Here is a 17607-nt window from a genome sequence, read left to right as displayed (position 1 = left end):
AATCAATGTTGTGAAAACTCTATTAACTTAAATACTAACTCAGCTCCCCCCCAAAATACCTTCATAAAAATATCCTGAAGACATTTCACCAAATTCCTTTGCACCATGTTCCAGCCAAGTGAGGTTAACATTAACTATCATAATACTTTATTTTATAGTAATAAATACTTTTAAAATTTAAGAATCAAGGAGCCAGGCTTGATAGTACACGGCTTTAATCCATCTCTCAGGAGGCAGAGGAAGGCAGATCTCAGTGAGTCTGAGGGCAGTCTGGTCTACACAGAGTTCTAGGCTGGCCCAGCCAGGGCTATACAGTAAGACCCTGTCGAAAAATAAAATGAAAGATTAAGAATCAAAACACTGAGAGAAGCATCTTTATATTCACCTGATAGAAAAATCTAATATACCCCGCCCAGATTCCTAGAATAACATCCTTTATTTTTCATTGTTATTTTATTTATTTACTTTATGTGTGCATATGAATGTGGATGAACATTGCCACAGTGTATGTGTGGAGGTCTTGGGTTAACCCTTCTGAGTCAGTCTGTTCTTCCACCATGTCAGTTCTGGGGATAGAATCCTTCACCAGGCTTGACAGCAAGCATCGTTACTCAAGGAACCATCTTGCCGGTCCACTGCTATTTTTTGAGCACATGTAAGCTTTTAAAATGAACATGCTTGATACATGATGTGGAATAAAATTGGATCTTAAACTGCAGTTCTACCCCCCCAATTGGGCCCCTCAACACTTCATCATGGATGATTAAGGACCTTGATGCCCTAGTCCTCTCTATAGGACGATTGGTAGTTGATGGTTGTTGGCGAAGGAAGTGTCGATTTCTTCAATGCTGTAGCCACCAATGAGTTGTCCTTGCTCCTGTCTACCCATCCATGCATGGACAAAAGACTATGATTAAACTCGGTGAGTCACAGAGACAAAGAAGATGTGGATGGAAAGTCACTGTTCAATGTTCCTATGGCATTGCCCTGTGTAAGTGCCTAATGCTTCCCTACAAATCCCTAGACTATCTAACAAAGTTGCCAGTGCCAGAGAAGAGACATCTCCCTTTCCATTGTTGGTCAGGGAGCCCAAAAATACTCACAATAATATAGGCTACTACCATTGCCCTTGATTTCCTACCAGAGCGTTAAGGTAAGGCTTTACTGCAGAAGACACCACACTCTTGTGTCAGGAGACCTGGAGGAACTGAGCTGGTACTGACAGAGAAGCTCCTCCACGAGAGGTAGCTCTCATAGCATTGGAGGGTGCTGTGCAAACTGCCGTGGGAGGAAAGTCATCAATAGCTGTACCCAGCTCTAAAGCTGTGGACCACAACAGCCAGAAAGGGTTGTTAGCTAGCAATGATGCAGTAGTGCCAGGTATCTCGGTGGTAGCTAACAGCTGTCTAACTGGACTTAAGTCCTGTTCAAAGGGGAGGCACCTAACCATGGTAGGAGAAGGATAGCATTTCACTGAATTAGTATAGTTTCTTTCCATCTGCCTTCTAAATGCTCATCCTTATAGTCATAGATTAGAACGACTCTCACCCCTCATCAAAGAATCTCCTCTTTGTAGCAGATGAAGGATGTTACAGAAATCTATAACTGGGATATCAATAACATTACCCTATACCTAAGGCTCAGGTACCATCATAGAGGTGAGAGCACAAAGACTGTAAGAGCCAGAGGACTGGGACAGCTGTTACATCCTGGTGTCTCCTGGACAGGAGTGGGTGCTGTTCCTATGAACTCTTAACAATATGGCTGCCTGCACAAACCTGCAAAGACCATACCAGTCAATATGCCAACATGCACACAGGAAAACTTCACATGGCCCTACCCCTAGATGATAAACTCCTGGCAACTCAATGGCTTCTGGGAGAAAGAGAAACCACTTTCTTCAGGGACAAGCCCCTTGATGAGCTGCCTATAATCACTCCTAAGCATATATTTGTACATATAAATAACACCAGTTGGGCTCAATGGGGGAGGAGGGTGTGCCTGTGTGTACCTGAGAGCATGTATGTGTGCATGTGTGTGAGGTGTGTGTGTGTGTGTGTGTGTGTGTGTGTTGTGTTGTGTGTGTGTGTACAACAATAGAAGAAGATGCAAATTAATTTGAGATGGAGGGATATGAGAGGACTGGGGGAGAGAAGGAGGGATGTACTCATGTATGAAATTCTCAAAAATTAAATACTAATTTTAAAAATGCATGAAAGTAGGTGGGGTCTTGCTGAGCAAAAGGGAGGAAAATAAGAGGGCAACAGAGGAGCAAAAGTGACTAAAATTCATCTTATACGTGTATAAAGCTGAACAACAACAAAAAATCCTTTAAAACACAAGAAACAAGAATATAATCAGAATTAAACTCTTGCAAACCTGCCCATCAGCACATCCTTGTTAACGGTACCTACTCAGCATCCTTGATACACGGGATTTTTCTCAGTGATATTTTAAAATAATGTCTGCCATTATTATTAGTTATAGGGCACTTGACAAGGTACTTGGCAATGTATTAAACATGTACTCTCTCAGATGGGTTTACAATCTATAAAAATATGTTGATCTAACTTTCCAACAACTACTCCCTCGGTCCCTCCTCTCTTCCCTTCCCCCTCATCTCCTCCTGTTCTCTCTAAGCACATCCATGCATAACACAAATCTGCCAAACACCTATGCCAGAGGCATGTCTGTCTCGGCTTTCTTCTTCCCCAGAGAGCTTGGACGTCCTTCCTTTCTCATTTCTCTTCTACTCCCTGTATTCCCCCTTTCTTCTCTCTCCTTCCTCTGCCACCAAATTTCAGAGCACCATCCTCTACTTCTGTCATTGTTTCAGTATGTAATATTTTATGCAAACACCTGCAGGACTTTCCAAGAGTGTTCACAAGGTGAAACCATAAAAAGAACTTCAAGGCTGAAAAGAGAAGGAGGGTTGAAGATGAGGGGGCAATGGGTGGGATATGATAAAAGTCCATTTATACTTATGCAAAAATGTATCTATAAAACTCGGTATTGTAGGCAATGAATATACCCCAATTTAAGTAGGGGGATCTGGAGAGATAGTTCAACAGTTAAGAACACTGGCTGGGAGGAGAGGAGGGAGATGGAGGTCTTATTAGAAAAGACTTTCTGGGTAATAGGAAGCTAAAAAAGAAGAAAAAAGACTGTGAGAAATCAACCCAAAGAAAATTAGGAACCACTGAACTGCAGATAAAGAAGAATCAGAGGTAAATGCAGCCGAAGCAGGAGACAATTCTGGAAAGTCAATTGATAAAATGTACAGCGAGCACTGAACCCACACCAATCAATACAGCTCAGGACAAACCGGATCACTGCCTAATAACCACATCACATCCATTTTATGGCACTATCTATCATGAGGGCAGCAGGAAGCAGCGGGCCACAATTCCACCAGCTGCGCGCTCCAGCAGCCTGGCTTCCGCATGGGGCTTAAGGGAGAAGTGCGGTGCTTGTCCTTGTGATAAAGGGAGAAAGCGGCAGAAAATCCACTTGCAGAACAGCCTGGGAGCTCCCGTAAATACAAATCTGGATGGTATTAAAGGGTTGGGGTAGAGGAAGAGCAAAGGGAGCCGCATCCTCCTAAAGGTACCTGGAGCATGCCTGCTCATTTCCACGTCAGATTGAAAAGCCCCATGCGCTTCTCCCACAGCGTGTTACGGAGAAAGAAATCGATAGTAATCAGACATGGGAAGTGAGGCAGGGAAAAGAGCCGGAGGGAATTTGAATCATTAACAGCGTCATGATGAAGAAGAGAATTATGAATTAGTAAAGTGACTAAGCCCAAGACAAATGGGTAATGATGACCTCTACTAGAATTCAAGAAGTTATAATAACTCTCCTAAAAAAAAAAAGAATTCTTGGAGAAAATATGTATTTAAATGTTTTCTGTAATAATTTGGATGTGAACTATCTTCTGTGGGTTTATGTGTTTGAACACTTACTCCCTAGGGGAAGGGGCTGTTTGGGGAAGTAGAGCAACTGATCTTTTCGATACAGAGTCTAATCAGCTGATATAGGACTATGCGTTATACTGGGTCCCAGTTTTGGCCTAAACTCTTTTTCTTGGTTGATGTAGCAAGGAGCTTCTACACACACATCCCTGCCATAATACAGCCGCTCACAATATCCTCTCTGCTATGATGGGCTGTTTCCCCCCAAACTGTGAGTCAAAAGACACTGTTCCTTCCCTCAGCTTGCTTCATTTAGACATTTTATCGCAGTGACAAGAGAGGTAACTAATACAGAAAATGGAGAGTGAGAAGAGGGGTTGCTCATGAAAGACTTGACTGTTTAGTCCATCGGCCATTTAAACTGCTGTACAGGAGGAACACAGAAGAGCTTGGATCTGTGGACCAGAGATGCTCTAGGCCTCCGTATGCAGAATCTAGTGGCCCATTCTACCGGGAGCAATGCAGACAGACGAGAATGTGTCCATGAGTTTTCAGAAACAGGAACTCTACTGGGAATTGGGCAAAAGAGTTCATCCATGTGCTGGTCTGAAAAAGACTACTCACAGCCTTCCTGTGTCTCAGAGGTCAGCGTGATGGCAACTTCAAAACTAATGGACTGAGATGCTTGGCAGGACAGATTTCAAAACAGCATAACATCCAGGCTATGGAATAGTTATTTCTAACTTCCTTAAGCTAGAAAACAGACAAAGAGAGAGACAGATAAACATATTGGAGAGGAAAATATGGGGAAAAGGAGTGAGAATAGGGTTAAGTACAGACAGGAGTTTAACTAACGTAGATAGCAAAGCAACTTCGAGGTTAGCACAACTAAGAAAAAAAAATCACACTCTGCACTGGGATAGTATGTATGTGTGTATGTATGTATGTATGTGTGTGTATGTATGTATGTGTGTGTATGTATGTATGTATGTGTGTATGTATGTATGTGTATGTATGTATGTATGTATGTATGTATGTATGTATGTATGTATATATGCTTTGAGGGAAAGTCCTCCCCCAAAAGAGGCTCTTAGGTATAAAAAAAGAAAGTCTGATGAGTCTTAGGGATCGCCTGCAAATGGCCTCCAGGAGAAGCATCTTCCCAAGTTCCGCAGCCAAGGCACGCGAAGGCCATGGTAGCTGCAGTAAGAAGAAGCCAGCTTACCCCTTGGCAGGTAGCAGAATTTCATCAGCATGTACTTAGTGCTAATTTTACAGACATATGCAGAATGCAAGACGTGCTGGCTATGTCAGCTTACACCAAGCTGCTAAACTGGGCAATGTGCAGTAGGGGTGGAATCCCTGGGGAAGCTCCTGGGGGGGGGGGGTACCACACTGAGCCGTAAAGGTAGAAGTCTGAGTTGCCATAGAGACTCCAAGATGGTGCAGATGCTAGGAATGTGATGGGCCTACCAAGGAAAACTGCAGACTCTGAATGGAGCTGCCCCAAGAGAGAAGCCATGCATGTGGAAGGTGGCAGATCTATAAGAGTTGGGTTCACCAATCACAAAAGAAGTCACTTGATATGCACTCACTGATAAGTGAATATTAGCCCAGAAACCTAGAATACTCAAGATACAATTTTCAAAACACAAGAAAATCAAGAAGGAAGACCAACACGTGGATACTTCATTCCTCCCTAGAATAGGGAACAAAATACCCATGGAAGGAGCTACAGAGACAAAGTTTGGAGCTAAGACGAAAGAATGGACCATCCAAAGACTACCCCACCTGAGGGTCTATCCCATAATCAGCCACCAAAAACAGACACTATTGCATATGCCAGGAAGATTTTGCTGAAAGAACCCTGATATAGCTGTCTCTTGTGAGGCTATGCCAGTGCCTGGCAAACACAGAAGTGGATGCTCATAGTCATCTATAGGATGGAACACAGGGCCCACAATGAAGGAGCTAGAGAAAGCACCCAAGGAGCTGAAGGGGTCTGCAACCCTATGGGTGGAACAACAATATGAACTAATCAGTACCCCCAGAGCTTGTGTCTCTAGCTGCATATGTAGCAGAAGATGGTCTAGTCAGCCATCATTGGGAAGAGAGGCCCCTTGGTCTTGCAAACTTTATATGCCCCACCCAGTACAGGGCCAATTAAGTGGGAGTAGGTAGGTAAGGGAGCAGGGCAGGGGGAGGGTATAGGGGACTTTTGGGATAGCATTTGAAATGCAAATGAAGAAAATATCTAATAAAAAAATTTTTAAAAAGAAAAAAAAAAGAATTGGGTTCACTAAGCCATTAGAACCCAAAGAAAGCCATTACTAGTCCTAACACAGGGAGCTGCAGAGTCATTGCCTGCCCTGGTGGGTGTCAATCTTCCTTTGGTCTAATCATTCTTTGTCTTTTACCCCATTCTACCAGTGGAAATAATTAATCTGTCTAATTGAAGTAATTTGTTGCTTTATTATTATTATTAATTTATTCATTTATTTATTTATTTTAACAGAGGTTCACTGGTAAGAGATTACTTTGAGTCTCAGAAAAGACATCAGTCTTTGGACATTTGAACAATGTTATTGTCAGACAAGGAAACTCTTGAAGTTGGATTGAGTGTGTTTTGCATTATGGGATGGCCATTAGCCCATGGGCGGTGGGGAGCGGTGGGCAGAATATTATGGTTTGGATATAAAATGTTTCCCACACACTCATATGCTTGAACAGTTGGTCCCCAGTTGGTGGTCCTGTTTTGGGAAATTTGGGGAATCTTTGGAAATGGGGCCTAGCTGGCTGACAGGTCTTCAGGGGCAGAGATTGCGGGTTGCAACTGGGCCCCACTTCAATTTGAAGTGATTCTTGGTGGGTGCCATTCTGCCGCACTCTTGCTGCCAAGAACCTGTCTACCACAATTCCTGGTTCACCACAATATACTGTATTTCTTCAAATCAATAGCTCGAAGAATCCTCCCTCCCTCCGCTCTGTTGTTTCTTTCTGGCATTTTTTATCCCAGTGATGGGGAAACTAACCAACGCATCCGATACACAATGCTCATAGCACACATTGCCCATGCTAGCACATAGATGGCTAGTTCCAGGTTGTGCGAGCCACTGTCCTCTTATCTTGTCTTAAAAAGGGGCTGTGTCCTTGACAAGGGAAGTGAAGACAGCAATTCAGACATCAAGAATCATATCACAGAATTCTTCAAATTCTTTAATTTTCAATATTTTTATTATTTCTGAGAATTTCATGCAATGTATTCCAATATTCACACACACGCTAGTCTTTCTCCTAACTCCTCCCTGCTCCACCTCTCTCTCTCTCCTCCCCCCTCTCTCATACACACACACACACACACACACACACACACACACACACACACCACTTTGTAGTTTGTTTGTTTTTTTTTTAAATAATCCACGGAGTCCAGTTTGTGTTGCCCATATACTCACGGGTGTCTGCCCATCCACTGGAGTGTGGTCAGTGTACTAGGCATCACATCATTAAAGAAAACTGACTCCCCCCACCCCAGAAACCACCAGTGGCTATCAAAAGTGCCTCAGTTGTGGATGGACAGTCCTGAGCCCACTCTCCTCCTCCGAACTAGAATGTTAACGTGATCTGACCTCCTGCAGGAAAGCATAGCTGTTATGAGTTCATGCCAACACATCAAAAAGGTATTATTTCACTCTGTTCTTGCGGTTCCTCTCTGCTGCGACAGTCCCTGAGCATTGTGGGAGCTCATATGGACATTTTGTTAGTGGAACAGATTACTTCTCTTTCTCTTTGACCGATTGTAAGTTTCTGAAGTAGCCATCATTCACTGCACAATGAACCTTATCTCGTGAGGTCTCAAATCTAGAGGTATAGACACACAAATTTATAGGCAGTTTATTCTATGTCTATTTAACAGAATAATGGTAGCAGGTTCACCCCTGGGGCCTATGAGTGCCCCACCTATAGGATTTTTGTCAGAATTACAGTAGCAGGCATGTGTTTGTTCCTGGGGAGTGGGCTTTAAAGCCAATGAGAAAGCAGTTGGCTGCCTCTGTGAAATCTGTGTCCCTATCGCATCCATGGGCATATCTTTCCAGACCAGTCGTTGTGTAGCTTGCAGGGCTCACAGTTGGATAAGAATGCTATTTGCATCCAGCCCCTTCCCAGAAGTCTAAAACACATTCCAGTCCTATGAAAGCTGGAAGTCAAGAAGACAGCTTTCTGGTTAGTACCAGCCTGCTCTCTCCCTGTCCTGTGACCGACGCCTGTTGTCTCTTCAGCAACAAATCCTTGCCATTGAGTTCTGCTGGACAACCAAGAACCATGATGACCGGGGGCCGTCTTCATGATTCCCTGACCAACAACTCAGGAGGAGGAGTGCCATATATGACCCCTGGCATTTTGACAAGCTATGGCTTCCAGCAGGAGCCATATGTATGCATGTATGTATATGCATATAGTTGATACAAAATATATGTATATCTACATATTATAAAATATTAGGTTTCCCTGTGGTTTTTATCAAACTGTCTCCATCTTAGTTTTCCTTTCTCACATACCCGCTCTTCCCATTGAAACCTCCCTGGGAACTCAAATTTCTTCTTTGTTATTGTTTCCATCATTTCCTTTCAGTTTCTGCATTTTTACTTCCTTTCTTAATTGAGATGCTGAATTTGTTGTAAGTACCTAGTATAAATGTGTAATACAAATACTTCAGAGAATTGAATCCATTACAGTGTCTGAAAGCAGCCCCCTTAGTGATGAAAGTGTGTGTTTTGAAGCCCCACCCCAACATTTGCTCTGATGCCGCTAGGGACTGTGCTAAGCATTCAAGTTGGTGCATTGACATCACCCATCTTGTAAAAAGGATGCATACACACATACATGCACTTACATATACGTGTATTGTAAACATGAATATTTGCATATAAACAAGTATATAAACATGCATGCATTCAATTATATGTGTATTTGTGTGTATATATAGAGAGAATAATTAATCATATATACATAGATTTTAAGACCATCCCAGCATATGTTATGGTTTAAAAAATTAAATAAGGAACTGACTAATCCAAAAAGAATGCAGTATTTTACAACTACTTAAAGTCTTCAATGTCACCATGGACTGTGAGTGCTTTTGTTAAGAAATTTATCTATGTAAAGATTAGGATCATCCATTCTTGTTGGAGACATTTGCAAACCATCCACCCTAACTTAAAAGCATTTGTTGTTATCTGGTGAACTTAGACTTTTCTCCAAATCATTTGGCAGTGCAGGTAAGAGAAATAAAATCCTCCTCTCATTGTAATGTATCTGGGAGATGAGCAATAAAATCATAGTCGTTGTGAAACTGAACATTTCTAAAGCCAAAACCATATAAACTTTAAAAGCTTTAGTTTTGTGTCAAATTTTAAACCCAATGTAAGCCTAAATGCTTAAAACTGCAACCTTCTCTGACCCCTATAGAATGTAGAAATTTCCCCATAAAGACCTTTAATATGGGTCACTTATCTATTTAAATCACTTTTTGTATTCCAGTTATTTCCAGTTACATCAAATCAATTGTTTTTAAAGTCAGTGAAACACACTATCAACTTCTCTAGTCTTTTTTTTTAATCTAACAATGATCCTGTCCTATCACCCCCAAGTCCATTAAACTGGTGACATTTTCTATGAACATATTTTTATCATCATGTACCTTGTATGTTAGCACATGTGAATAGACTATAAAGTGTGTATTTTACGAGAGGTGTGCATAGATAATCATGGCTACTATGAAAGAAACACGGCAAGAAGGATCATGAAACAGAGAGACAGAGGAATGGAACGGAAGTTTCTGCACATGTAAGACACTGGTGAGGAGCAAATGGTAGCCACTGACATGACCAAGAGCCTTAGACGCCGTTATCAAAATCATGATCCAACTGCATGCCTAAAACTCGGCTTTCCCTGCTGATTTCAAGAAATCAGTTACACTTCTAAGCAACCCTTTCCTCCTTACTATGGAAATTTCCCCATCCACAAACTGTTGCTGTTGGTTATGGTAAATAAAACAAAAACAAAGATGTTGCCAGGTAGTGGTGGCACACTCCTTTAATCCCAGCACTTGGGAGGCAGAGGCGGGCAGATTTCTGAGTTTGAGGCCAGCCTGGTCTACAGAGTGAGTTCCAGGACAGCCAGGGCTATACAGAGAAACCCTGTCTCAAAAAACCGAAGGGGGAAAAAAAAAACCAAAGATAGCTCTCATCTATTTACAACTTCCTCTGCTTGGACAAATAGAGTAATTAACTCACATTCATATATTTATATATGAACATATATAAATATATACATGTGTGTGTACATATTCATACACATATATATGTATATCCTCACATTCATGCACACACACATATATCTATATACACATACACATGTGTGTGTAAAAAGATAAATGACTTTCCATAGTCAAATTTCTAATTGCTTTGAGTAGAATTCTTAAAGCTGAGAAAGCAGACACACACAGCTATATGGCCAAAACCACATTTATGATATTTGGCCAAGGACACAAAAGACTATGCAAATAATCTGTCAGAAACTGAAAAGAATCGGCTGAGATACAATTTAGCTAACAAAGTGTCTGCCAAGCACATGTGAGACTCTGGGCTCATCCCCCAGCATAGCACACACATGGGTGTGATGCATGATTGTAATCCCAGCATTCGGGAAGTAGAGGCAGCAAAATGAGAAGTTCAAGAATGTATGAGGACGATCTAAAATGCATGAGCCCATGTCTAAAAAGGAAAAGAAGGGAAGGGTAAAGAAAAGAGGGGAAAAAAGGAAAGAAGGGGAAAGGAAGAAAGACATCTTCATACATAACCCACCCCTAGCTCTCTTGGCTCTATGCTAATCAAAATCCAAATGGTTGGACTGCAGTGGGTCCCATGCTGAAGTTTGTGAGCAGTGTGCCATCTTGTCTGGCAGCCAAGGTGTGGTCAAGAAGGATGCCAAGAGGACATTCCTTCCTGTGTTTTCCTCCTAAGAGTACCTGCCAAGATTGCTCTGACTGCAGCCTCCTGTCTCAACAGGGGTTGTTGAGAAATCCTTGCGGCTCACATCTTGCCACAGTGTGAGGTATGCAGGGCTGACATACGGAGCTAGCTCTTGAAGAGTTCCACATGTACTTGCAATAGATGTGAAACTATTCTTGAGCAGAATATACTCCTTTGGTGGCGTTAATTGACTTCCACACTGTAGGTATGTTCTCATAAGGCAGAGCAGTTCTTTGAACAGCATACTAGAATAGGGAAGTCCATAGTGTTTCAAGAGAAGATAAGGTGGGAATCAGGAATGACTGCTTCCGGGATGTGGTATTTCTCTGGAGAGACGACGTAAATGTTTAAAACAGGAGAACAATAATGATTGCACAAAATTGTGAGCATATTAAGTGTTGTTAAACTTTACATCTTATGTAAATTCTACTTTAAAAAAAAATGAGGTCAGATACGATGCCATATGCCCTTAATCCCAGCCTTCGGGAGGTAGAGACAAGAGGATTAGAAACTTGAGGCCAGGCTGGGTTATATAGCCAGTTTGAGGCTAGCCTATATAAAGATCCATCTCATCCTGTCCTATTGACAGCATCTTTGCCTCACAGAAACTTTCACTTTCATTTATGTTGCACTTAATAATTGTTGATCTTGGTGCCTGAGCAGATGGTATTCCTGTCAGGAAGTTCCCTCCTTGGACCAATGCATTCAAGGCTACTCTCCCACGTTCTCTTCTATTAGATTTAGCATGTCCGGTTTTGTGTTGAGGTCTTTGATCCTCTTGGACTTGAGCTTTGTACAGGGTGATAAATATGGATCTATTTTCATTTTCAACATACAGACAGCCAGTTAGACCAGCACCATTTGTTGAAAATGTTTTCTTTTTTTTCCCCCCATTGTATGGCTTTGGCTTCTTCATCAAAGATCAAGTGCCCCTAGGTGAATGGGTTTATTTCTGGGTCTTAGATTCTATGCCATTGATCAACCTGTCTGTTTTTATTACTATTGGTCTGTAGTACAGCTTTAAATCTCTTTCAGAAGCGTAAATAAAATAGAAAATGAAGGTGGATGGAGGAAAGGAACTAGGTGGGACATGGAGTAAGGAGGGGAACAGGGATGGGAATCAGGTGTGGAGAGGGGTCAGGGGAGAAGAGAGAAGGATGGGAGAGAAAACAGAAATGATAAATTGGTGGGGGGAGAGGCATCTCTGGGACAAGCCAGAGACCTGGGATGAGGAAGGCTCCTAGGAGTCTATGGGAGTGACCCTAGCTGAGACTCCTAGCAGCAAGAGGGTTATGGAGCCTGAAATGGCCACATCCTATAGCTAGGCACCTTCAACCCAAAATTTGTCCTGCCTATAAAGATGTGCAGGGATAAAGATAGTGCAGAGATTGAGGAAATGGGCAACTAATGACTGGCCCAACTGGAGAACGACCATGTGGGAGAGAGCCAACCTCTGACACTATTAATGATACTCTGTTGTGCTTGTAGACAGGAACCTGTCATAACTGTCTTCTGAGAGGCTTCATCCAGCAGCTGATGGAAACAGATACAGAGATCCAAAGCCAGACATCAGGCAGAGATCAGGGAGTCTTGTGGGAAAGTGAAAGGAATGATTGAGAAGCCAGAGCGGCCAAGGACATCACAAAAAGACCTACTGAGTCAACTAACCTGGGCCCAGGGGGGCTCACCTAGACTGAACCACCAACCAAAGAACATTCATGGGCTGGTCTAGGTCCCCTACACATGTGTAACAGATGTGCAGCTTGCTCTTCATGTGGGTACCCTAAAACTTGGAGGTGGAGCTATCCCTGCCTCTGTTGCCTACCTTTGGGTCCCTTTCCCCTTAGCTGGGATACCTTGTTGGCCTCAGTGGGAGAGAATGTACCTAGTCCTGCTGCAACTTGATGTACCAGGGCAGGTTGGTACCCAAGAGGGAGCCTGAGAAGAGAGGGAGGAGGGAATGGAGGAAGGGACTATAAGAGCAGGACTGGGAAAGGAGGGGGGAGGGAGCTGGATTGGGATGCAAGGTGAGTAAACAGATAAATTAATGGGAAAAAAAAGCTCTGTTGCAAAATATATGAACAGAACCAAGAAATCCTGTTACCTGAGTGGGGATAGTGTTTGTGGATGAGAAAGACTTAATTGTGTCTATTAGAATTGTGCATTCCCCTTAAGAAACCATAGCATTTCTTTTCAGTACTTTTTGTAGAAAACCTGTCATGGTCACCCCCAGAGGGCTAGGAAACCATGTTTTCCAATCCAGGATAGCCATAGCTCGGTACTCAGTTGATGATCATGACTGTCCTTGGGGACTTCAAGGTTGGCATCTAAAGATTTCCATCCTTTGGAAGTCCCGGAGACAATGGAAGTACTGTCCTCCCTTCTGAGACTCATCACAGCTCACATCAGAAGGCGCCTGGGGGCAATTCTTCCCCACTGAACTGACTGAAGTGCATCCAGGTATTATCAATGTGCTTTCTCCATATTCTCTTGTTTAATGAGCTCTAACCTGATGTGTTCAGAAGGAAAGCACAGTGGAGCTCCTCTGATGACTTTGGATAAAAGCTTTCAACACAGACATTTCCCATAGAAAGGGGTGTGTCTGAGATCTGTCTGGAGCATCCCTTAGCTGTAGCTCTTTGGAGAAATAGAACCAAGAAAAATAGAGTCAACCTTGCATACATTCCAGAGTTCTCTAGAAAACAATGAACTGATTACTATGGAATGCTACAACATTGGAGGACAGTCATATCATATGTCACCTGAAGGCAGGAAACTGGGAAAGCTGAATCATCTGAATTCACACATACCCCTGTGAATAAGGTGATCTCTATACAACATAGTATCTTCCAGAAATACTCTCACAGAAGTAATGCTTAGCCATATTTCTGGGTATCTCTTAACCCAGTCAAATCAGCATGCAAAATTATTGTATTGTGTTTGTAAATAGAAACAGAGAGAGAGCACAGAAGAAGGGAGGGAGGGAGGGAGGAAGGGAGAGAGAGAGAGACAAAAACGTCTCCATAATTGAAGTCAGTGAGCTGGAGATCCCAGAAGCCAATGGTATGGGTCCATCAGAAATCCACAGGCTACAAAGCAATAAAGTCAATATGTCAGGTTAAGTCCAAAGACACAAAGAGCCCAGAATCCCAATCCTGAATACTCAGGCACTAGAAGATCACTCTCCATCAGTCTTCTTGTTCAATTCAGGCCTTCAGTTGAATGGAAGTGTCCCACTCACACTACAGTGGGCCATCTGCTATCCTCAGTCTACCGATACAAATGCAGAAACACATAAACATTCAGATGATGCTTGACCAAACAGCTGAACACTCTAGGCTGGTCACATTGCACAGAAAATTTACTATCACACCTGGTCATCACAATGTTGAGTTAAAAATTGAATGCCCTATAGCTTGTAGTAGCTTAGGATCTTCTACAAAAAGCACAAGTGTTTCCCATTACAGAATGTAGATTGATTTCTCTCTGATTTGTTTATGAAGAGATGTAGCCAGAAAAAAAAGGAAAAAAGAAAAATATCCAATTGATTTCAAAGCCAAATAAACCATTTAAAAGTCAAGTACATTAACTTTATTGAAATGGGTGTAGCTGCTTGCAAAGCTAAATGACAAGGAGCAGAGGGAGTATGCTCATCTCTGCAGTTTTTCAGACCTGTAGCATTTGCCAGAGGGGACACACGAAGAGCTCAATGCAAACTGATCCAGGAAAGCTGAAGTAAGATAGAGCAAGAATGCTCATTAAAATGTGCTCATAGACAAAATGGAACTACGAGGAAAGTGCCCTACCTGGACAGAGATTCTCTTACTTGAGTGGTATAGAGGTTTAAGGCATGGCCTTTCAACCGAGTAACCTTAGTGTGCCCAGGGGCTAGAGCACCGGTTTTATATCTTTATCAGTTTCTGGAGTAGAGAAGGAAGCACTGACTCCCGAAGGTGATGACAGTGACTAAGTCGATCACCACAGTTATCCTTTAACTATGAGAGCATTTTGGAAGTGCATCACTCATGTAGCTAAATCATTCTCTCCACTGACTGAGGATTTCCAATGAGCCATAGGAAAGTATGCAGAAGTCACAAATATAACACCATTCAATGGATTAATCTCCCAAGTGACTTGCCCATGATGCTCACTGGAGCACCAAGGCCAAAGAGAGCACGTGATGATGCACTTTGTCTCTGTGGACCCTGGGGTCCTTAGGAAGGAGCAGCTGCTCCCGTCAGTGCCTCACACACATGGCCACGATGAGTAGACATCATCTGATAACCTATGTTTGAGCCAAGCATCACTCCAAAGAACAGCCCCATTCCTAGAACCCATTGATCCACTTCTCTGCCTCCACTAAAAGTCCATATTTGCTGAATACTCTTCTGTCTTATTCTTCTGATGTCAGGCATATCCAAGATCCTCCATAGTGGCCATCTTTAATACATCCACCTAAACTTAGCAAGAGAGAGAATAACTTTCCAAGTCAATGACTTTATACAAGAAAAGCAGGTGAATGCGGAAACAGACATACTTTAGCTGGAACAGAGGTGTGTCCACTGGGATTGAGACATAAAGGAAGCTTTTGAAGACAGGAAAGAATAAGTCTTCAGATGCTACTTTGGAGCAAGGGCTGCTAATCTAGCCTCTTTGCAGAGGTTGGCGTTTGGCTCACTGAATGATATCACTATCATTAGGCAAATGTTCTCGTGCAAGTGGCTTATCTGGAATATCCTGGGTTTGAGGAATCCCCAGTCTCTTTTCATGGCATTCAATCTCTTGAGCCAGGATGTCAGGAGGCTGAGGAAAATGTGTGAGCAAATGAGACATACTTTATTCACATCAGGTGAAGAGACCCACCTCTGACATGGGAGTTTATTTATATAAGATTACATGAAACTGGAAGTTGCCAGGAATGATAAACATGGTTCCATGGTGCAGTACATCATAGGCTGCTAACTCAGATCCCCTGATATACAGTGTCTGAACTAGATAGATAGATACATACCAGTACCACGTTTCTACATCTTTACCTGGGCTAATCTATGCCCTTGACCCCTTTCACTTTCCCATCACGAGCAGAGCGGTGGCAGGTCCCCTCCTTCATGGCCTTCTGACTTCACCCTGTTGGATTTGATCTTAGTGGTCCCAGTTTGATAGCGACAATTTTTCTGCAGGTAAATTCAATCCTCCTCATGTTCTCAAGACCTTACAGTGTGGTTCTCTTGAGGCAAGCTCCGCATCCTCAGAGCTGACATCCAAAGAAAACATCTAAGGTGTGCCAGGAGCAAGTTTCTACCCTCATCTGTTATTATTATCTACTCTGCTCATTTGCATAGGTACCAAAAGGACCCCAGAAGAGATAATCCCTTGAGAAGGACAGGCATTTTCTGTGGACAATGATGCTGAGATTTGTATTCTAAAGAAAATACTCTTACCATGTCACGTGTCAGGAGAAGTGAAGTTTCAGAAGCTTCCAGATAAATGAAAGATGAAAGAGAACACAGAAACAGCAGACACTCATGCAGTAAGTACAGGGCTCAAGAGCAATGTGAAAAGCTGAGGAGCTGACAAACTAGAAATAAAACAGACCAAGAAGATGAATCTGGAACTCAGAGGGAAAGAGCCACAAAGACCCGGAAGATCTAAGGTGACAATAAGCAGCCTCTCCATCCCCCATTCTGCTCTCAGCAAAGGGAGGCAAAACACACCTTGTGCATCAATTGAGAAAACACTGTCTTTGTGTGACTGCAATGTGCTAAGGCCCAGCAAGGTTGGCTGTTGGAAATCAGATGGGTCTTGGTATAGAGCAATTGTTCCCAACCTATGGGTCACAACCTCTTTGAGCGTATCAAGTAATCCTTTCACAGGGGTCACGCAAGACCTGGAAAACACAGATATTTACATTATGGTTAATAGTCAAAAATTACGGTTATGAAATAGCAACAAAAATAATTTTATAGTTGGGGTTCAGCACAACATGAGGAACTGTATTAAAGGGTCACAGCATTAGGAAGGTTGAGAACCACTGGCATGAAGGGAGTGGTGGTGATTGCTCTTAACTGTGAATGGCCCTTCGGCTCTCATTGTAACTACAAAGCACCTGGATCATGTTAGTGGCTCTCATGGTACATCCTGCTGCCACAGTTCTTCTTTTACGATCTGCCTCTCTGTGTACAGTTTGAGTCAGTTACACTCCCCCCCCCCTTGGGCTGTACTGAGGATTGAACCTGGGGCCTCACATATGCTAGACAAGAACTTTACCATTGAGACACATCCTTGGCCCTGGGTTGAGACATCATCTAACCACAGTTTTCTCATGGACTTGTGCCAACCTGAGAAACTAGCATCATAATACGTGTTTGGAATATTGCCATGTCCTTCCTTCTGACCTCATACTTACTGCTTGAATGCTACACTTAAGCTCAAGGAGCTACATATAGTTCTAGAATGCCAATAAATATAGATTCTTATAGCACCACATTAAACATGGCACACTGTAATTCTCCGCAGCAGTGTCGGTAATTTAACATGGTGCCTCTCAACCATTAATGGGCATAGGGATCACATGGAGACCTTGTTAAACTCTGGCTTCTGATTCAGTACCTCTGTAGTGCTAACACACACATACACACACACACACACACACACACACACAC

General features: G+C 42.7%; 1 long non-coding RNA gene across 1 annotated transcript; it reads right to left on the bottom strand.

Annotated features, from left to right (window-relative positions):
- Nucleotides 1–16667: 16667 nt before the first annotated feature.
- Nucleotides 16668–17327, bottom strand: Gm35733. Its single transcript, XR_873358.1, has 2 exons — nt 17213–17327; nt 16668–16832 (listed from the first exon to the last, which is right to left on the bottom strand). It is a non-coding gene; the product is annotated as a predicted gene, 35733 (long non-coding RNA).
- Nucleotides 17328–17607: the final 280 nt, after the last annotated feature.

The sequence above is a fragment of the Mus musculus genome, chromosome 13 (genome assembly GCF_000001635.26).
Source record: "Mus musculus strain C57BL/6J chromosome 13, GRCm38.p6 C57BL/6J".
In the NCBI taxonomy this organism is placed as follows: Eukaryota; Metazoa; Chordata; class Mammalia; order Rodentia; family Muridae; genus Mus; species Mus musculus.
This window is presented reverse-complemented; position numbering and strand designations above follow the sequence as displayed.